Genomic DNA, 7,716 nt, shown 5'->3' on the forward strand with positions numbered 1-7,716 from the left:
CCACTCCTGGTGAGTGATGGCTGAGCTGTCAAAGGGTTGCTCAAGAGTAAAAGCTCCCATCCCACCATCTCAGAGAGAAGTCCTCACTGAGATCACACTGTCAGAGAAGGCATCTGATGAGCCTTTGTTCTGCCCAAGTGATGCAGAGCAATTTATTTTCTTATACATTTATCCTTTCAGTCTCTAGCTCCTGGGGTAATTGCTTTAGTTTTTTGAGATGTTACTTTAGCATTGTAAAATGCATCTGGTTACTGTCATGACACAGCTAATATGAAAACAATATGGAGATTACATGGATAGGGTAAGAATAAAAGGTGATGGTAGAGTATTGTGAAAATTACATGGTGGTGATATCTAATCTGCTGTGTGAATAGCAAACATGGCTACTCTGTAACAAATGTGGCAATGCTTTATGTGCTGCGTAAATAAATTGATGACCACATAGCTATTTTGTCTTAATGTTGTGACAGCATAGGTATTCTGCGAATAACAGTGAGCTGCTGGATTTGAAGTCAAGATTTAGTGGTGACAGAGGCTTTGGATATTATACTTTATATGACACCCTTTGCTCAGGGCATGTACAAGTGCATGCCATTTTACTGTGAATTTCAGGCCTTGTCTATACTAGGGTTTTAGTCACCAGTATAACTGCATTGGTGATCTATACTGGTTCAGTATGATTTACATTGGGCAAGCTTACTCCAGTTGAGGGGAAGCTGTCCCAGAGCAAACCTCACTGCACTGATGTCAGTTGTATCTACACTAGTAATTTGCCACAGGGCAACTACACTAGTGACTAACATCCCAGTGGAGAGAAGGACTAAGTCTATTTTTCACCATGCCACCCTCATCTCAGAAGTGTCTGCATAGAAGAGGGATAAATGTATTAGAATAATCATATGGATTATTTTGCATGCTTCATAGTCTATTTTATAATTAGTGACGTATAAGTCTTATCTGAAAATATCTGGGAGCTTGTGAGATTTTTTTTTTTAATAGGCATCCAAACTTTTACAAAGCTTGAGGCTGCTAGTCTTGAAGTCAGTGGCATATTTTACCATTAATTTCAAAAGAAGCAGACTCAGACCCTGAGCAAACAGACTTTTCACATGAGGTTTCCACAGTTTTCTGTTTTCAGTGGAGCTGGGCGTACCATGAAAACATCCTTTGCTGGAATTATGTTTCCTGCGGCATAATAAATCTGATGTGAGGCTTCTTCTGCCTCTCCTATGAAGTTGTTCCAGTTTGGATAAATAAAGAGTGAGTGGAGCAGGTGAACTGGGCCCTGCAACCATTCTCTTCCTGTCCCATTGATTATTTAAGTATTTAGACACAGTAAAATAACTTTAAATACCAAGACAGTGACTCTAGTCCATGGGTTAGGACACTCACTTGAGAGGGGGAGATCTAGGGTCCAGTCCCCCTGCTCCAGTCACTTTTTAGTTATTTATCCAGACTGGAACAACTTCAACAGGAGAGAGTGAGGAAGGTGACTATAAGAATAGCCTTTAACCCCATGATTAGAGCATTCTCTCCTGAGTAGTGGGAGATCCTGGTGTTAATTCTTTCTCCCTACCAAGTGGGGGAGAGAAATTGAACCTGGTTCTCCCACAATGCCCAGCATCACAACATCTAAGGACCTTTTGTGAATCCAGGTCACAGTCCTTTGGTAGCTGGCTAGGGTCCATCAATACACTTTGGGTCAATACTTTTATTTCTTAAGATGCAATGAAGTATTTTGCTTTCCCAAAGTGAGATCCTAAGGTGCTGAGTACCCTTATTTTACATTGAAGTGAATAAAGGAGGCCCAAAATGACTGTTAGCATTCTATTTTGCAGGGCTTTTTTCCTCAAACAAGAGAATATTTAAAGGGGAGAAAAAGAACAGCATATCACGCCATATCAGTGTCCAACCCTGGGCCTGTCGCAGATATCATGTACATGAACTGGACTCTTATGTGCCTTCTTTGGCTGACACCACACAGGAAGTAATAGCTGGCTTGTACATGTGCTGTATTTCTCACCAAAGCTCTGCGGGGGTGGACATATGTATCTTTACAAGAGAGAGTTTCAATTTGAATTGCCCAACTACCTTGGAATTCACTTTGCTAAAATACTGGTTTGTCTTTTGTATCAATTGAGGTGCTCACGGTGCCTGAAAACTCCAGATGCATGAGAGGTTTTGATCAGCTAAAAGTTTACATAATCTTGGAAAATTTACAAAAATATAGATGAAGATTCTTAGCACAGAATGGCATATTTGATAAGTATGTGTGTGTGTTTGTGTGTGTGTACCCACATACATGCATAAAGAGGTGTTAGGATTCTGTAGTCAATTTAAATACAAGGCATTTATTAGCTAGAGGGGGATGGGGTGGCAGCAGTGCTATGACTTTTTTCCATTTTTGTAGAGCAGCTCATTTCAGATGCAAAATGTTACAGAGTCACTGTTTTCTCTTTCTCTCTCTCATACACGCTATAGTTCTTTGTCTGTTTGTTGTTTCCCTTAACTGGAAATAAAAGTAATGTAGGCTGGAAATACATATTTGAACATTTTTATATAAAAGACATTACAAAGTCCATTAACTATTTATTCACGTGGTTTTCTAACTTTTCTCATTGTGATGGCTGATTGCCAGAAAAAAGGCCAGATCCACTGCCAGTGTAAATGCTCACTAAAGAATTTCTGCCAGTTTGCACTGTCATAAATGGTGACAGATGTTCCTGGATGTGGAAAGTGTCTCCAATCCCATTTGCTGAGCGGTGGAGGATTAAGAGGCTGAACACCACATGGTATGGTATTGCCGCCCTTACTTCTGTGCTGCTGCTGGCATTGGTGCTGCCTTTAGCATTGGTGCTGCTGCTCTCCGGCTACTTAGCTGTGGAGGCAGCACAGAAGTTAGGGTGGCAATACTGCGACTCCCCCTACAATAGCCTAGCAACATCCTTCCCCACCTTCTTTTGGGTCGGGACCCCCAGTTTGAGGAACTCTGACTTAAAGACTTTATGTGTTTATATTTTGCCATTTAAAAATACATATTCATGCTTTGTTCCAGCACCATGACATTTAAGATTTCAATATCTGAAACCATGACATTCAAGTTTTTAAAACTGCTGTGACCATGAAATTTGCAAAAATGGACTGTGGATTTGGTAGGGCGCTAATTATAAATATGGTTCCAAGAAGTGTTTAAGTCAATCTTTTTCTGCATTCACAAAAGGCCGTAGAAATGGCATTGGTGTGCGAATGGAATGTGACCCGTTAGGTCTAGTAGGCTTGCTGCTTCCCAGCCCATCTAATCTCATCCTGCAGTGAGGTCATAAAGCTGAGCTTTTGATGTTTCACTCCTTTCATTTCCTACTATCTAGTAATATTCCAACATCACTCCAAGCTCTGGCAGCAGGAAGAACCATGCTGGAAGGGAGAGAGACAGACTATATCAAACAGTCATTTAAAATAATGAGAGATTATTATTAAAACTTTAGAATTAATACCCAGGTCAGAACTTCCCAAACTTCACAGAGATTCAGATCTGGTTGCAGTCACTGGTTTGAGCACATGGCTCTAAAAATGATAAGAGGAAGGCAGGTAGGAATGACAAGCCAAAGAAACTTTAGGGTGCATCAGTACTCTTCTTTTGCTTTAAAATCAGTTCTAGTGATGAAACTCCTCTTTAGTGTGCTCGTGTTTAGCTCCCTGTGCTTCTGAACTGAGAGATTCTGCTCTCATTTGCAGAGGTGTAAATCAGGAGTAACTCCATTGGCTTCAAAGGAGTTACTACCATTTTACCACTGTGTAACTAAGAGCAGAATCTCTCCTTTATTCAGGTTTGTGGGAGAAGTTTGACCAGATAAGGAACATTCCCAAGGATGTAGTGTATCAAATGAGGCTGCTGCTCCACATTCCTAATCCCTCAATATTTGTCCCGATCATTAAAACCAGTTTTGTTTAATAAAAATGTACATAACAACATATGTTGTTTTGTAACATCCCAAGGGACCAGTCTCTTATCAATTCAAAAGTTCTGGGATACACTTATCTTTGTTCCATTCTGCTTCATCTTCTCTTCTTGGTGTCTTAATCCAGCCAGGCACTAAATCTGCCTTTCTTCTCACAGATAATATATCCCAATTGCCAACAATCTCCAGCAAGGACTTTTTTCACCTTGAAAATAGGGACAAACCCCCCCATTCCGATAAAATATATAATTGTTTTCTGGGATTTGAAACCTGGAATGCAAAGTCAGATTTCACATTTCATTTAAGGCAGATACCTTTAATCCTATTGCAAACATGGGTTAAAATGCCAAGAGATACTTACAGATGAGAGGATAAAGTGATGCCATCCTCCCATACCCACTTCTTAATGGTTGTGTTATATGACAGTCCAAACCAGTAATTTTCATGGTAACGAAAACTGTGGCAAACATCAGAAAGTTTAAATAACTCCTGCATTATGAAATCCTGCACAAGAACAAGAGAACTAATGTAAGTTTCTCCCATTTGAATATTTCATTGGAAATGACAGGATAGTCTCATTAGAGTAATCAATGTTAGTGCTCTTGCACAGTGATATGTATCATCACTGGAGTTTCATGCAGTTAATGATTTCACAGACCAAAGATGATCTCACTCAGTTTGGAAAAATTCTCGCCCTCAGGATATGCTAACCAGAAGAAAAATAAAAAGAATTAAGTTTCTCAGCTGAGTCCCTCTTTTTAGTGTCCTGAAATAAAATAGCTGGCTGTCTATCAGCCCTCCCATTCCTTTTTTCTCTCCCATACTGGAAGCTTAGGTTTATAGTTGGTTCTCTCAAATAAAATTAAAGTGCTTTCAGAGGATATTAGGAGACAATAGGCTAGATTCTCAACTGGTGTAAATCAGCATAGCTATATGAGAGAGCAGAGAGCTTGTTTGTGTGCAAACATTTGATTAAGTAGCATAGCTTTCTGCTGCCAAAGAGCCAAAAGCCTGTATCACAAATCCCAGCCAGCCGGGGTAATATGGTGTGGTGGGGGCATTTTATTGTGACATAGGTTTATAGTTGGTTCTCTCAAATAAAATTAAAGTGCTTTCAGAGGATATTAGGAGATAAATAGGCTAGATTCTCAACTGGTGTAAATCAGCATAGCTATATTACCCTCAAAAGACTTAGCACAAGTTTATACCAACTGAAGATCAGACCCAGAACTTTTATCGTTTGAGAGGCTTAGATTATAAATTGCCCAGAGCAGGAACTGTCTCTTTGTTATATGTTTATACAATCCCTAGCACAACAGCACTGGGACCATGCTTTATTATTGAAATGCATATTTATTATTCAGTACGTCTGCTAAAATGACATCACAAACTTTTTTGTTCATTGTCCATTGCCTCCCAGTAACTCAAGATGAAATTTTGACAAATTACAGGTAAAAATATACCTTTATCTAACTGCCATCCCTGTAAACTCAACCTGGAGCCTGAAGGTCAGAAATTCAGATGGTGTAATTTGGTGTAGCTCTATTGAAGCCAATGGGGCAACATTGATTTACTTTAGCTGACGATCTGGGGTAAAATTTTCAAAAGCACCTAAATGACTTGGGAGCCAAAGTGCCATTTTGAAACGTGTCCCAGGCACTTATGAGGCTAAGACCCAATGAGTTTCAATGAGACTTTGGGCTCTTAAGTACTTAATTTGTTTTTGAAAATGGGTCTTTGACTTCCAAATCACATTGGTGCTTTTGAAAATTTTATCTCAAAGTATCACTTTTATCACTAAGCTAAGCAGCTCTGACTCTGACTGCACACACAAGGAGCTAATCTGTGAAATAATAAATTGTCATTTTTATGAAGTCATTTTGGAGAGTAGATTTGCATTTTTAAGTTTTCAGATCAGTAACAAAATATAATTGTAGCCATTAGCAAATCACTTTTTGTCAACAGTCACCATACATTGTTTTCTTTATTTTTAGCAGGAAATAACTGTAGTAACAATGTGGTAATTTTGTATTAATGGATGACAAAGTTTATTTTTTTAATGGCTATCATTCCATATGAAAATTATATAATTTTAAAATGAAATAGGGAAAATCATCTCTTCCTTCCCTTATCTCCCAAGACCTAAGTTCATGCTGTTGTATTTGTCCTGAGTCTCAATCATGTTTTCACCATTATTAATTACTATCAATTAGGGCTGTCAAACTATTAAAAAAATAATTGTGATTAATCATGTGATAAAAAAATTGTGATTAATTGCGCAATTAATCGCACTGTTAAACAATAATAGAATACCATTTATTTAAATATTTTTGGGTGTTTTCTACATTTTCAAATATATTGATTTCATTTATAACACAGAATACAAAGTGTACAGTGCTCACTTTATATTTATTTTTGATTACAAGTATTTGCACTGTAAAAAAACAAAAGAAATAGTATTTTTCAGTTCACCTCATACAAGTACTGTAGTGTGATCTCTTTATCATGAAAGTGCAACTTACAAATGTAGAATTATGTACAAAAAACTGCATTCAAAATAAAACAATGTAAAACTTTATATCCTACAAGTCCATTCAGTCCTACTTCTTGTTCAGCCAATCACTCAGACAAAGAAATTTGTTTAGATTTTCAGGAGATAATGCTGCCTGATTCTTGTTTACAATGTCACCTGAAAGTGAGAACAGGCATTCACATGGCACTTTTGTAGGCGGTGTTGCAAGATATTTACTTGCCAGATGCGCCAAAGATTCATATGTCCCTTCATACTTCAACCACCATTCCAGAGGACGTGCGTCCATGCTGATGATGGGTGCTACTTAATAACAATCCAAAGCAGTGTGGACCATCATTTTTAAAGTGCAAATATTTGTAATAAAAAAAATATAAACTGAGCACTATACATTTTGGATTCTGTGTTGTAATTAAAATCAATATATTTGAAAATGTAGAAAAACATCAAAATATTTAATAAATTTTAATGTTTAATAGTGTGATTAAAACTGTGATTAATTTTTTTGAGTTAATACTGTGAGTTAACTGCGATTAATCAACAGCCCTACTATCAATTATTTTTATTGCTCCCAAAAGTGTGCTAAGCAGAAAGCCAGCACACAGCCTTAATGCTTTTAAGTCCCACATAAGCCCTCACAATAGGTCTTAAATGGGACTCAGGTGGTGCATAGGACATGTCAATTTGACCCTACAGGACTCTAATGTTCTGTAACAGTGCTGAAAATAGCTCTGTCCCATCTACTCTAGCAGTTACTTGTTTTTTAATGTCAGTTGAGGGGAAACCAGTGGGGTTATTCTCAGTATTGGGCCAATGAAGCAAGCACCAGCAGCATTACAGCCTGTTAGGAAGATAATTGAACAGTGAAAAGCATTTCTAATAAATACTGCAATTACATTGTGTTCTAAATAATGAATAGCTGCAGCTTTCCTTTAGCCATATAACAGTGGGTTGTATAGTTTATTCTGCCCTAGGCCATTAAGACATTTTTATCTTGTTGATTTATGTCTACCAGTATTAAAAAAGAAAGAAATATTTACCAGTTCTTCTTTGCCGTCTATCTGAAGCAGCTTGGAAGCAAGTGAAGAATAATAATCTTTACTCTTTTTCCAAATTTTAAATTAATTAGAAAAGTGGTAGCAATCCTCTCTGCGTTTTAGCTATTTATCTGGACAAAGGCGGCATTTGGAGCCTTCAAAACAAAACCAAGTTGAGGGTTACATCATA

This window comes from Dermochelys coriacea, chromosome 1 (assembly GCF_009764565.3).
Source record: "Dermochelys coriacea isolate rDerCor1 chromosome 1, rDerCor1.pri.v4, whole genome shotgun sequence".
Lineage (NCBI taxonomy): Eukaryota > Metazoa > Chordata > Testudines > Dermochelyidae > Dermochelys > Dermochelys coriacea.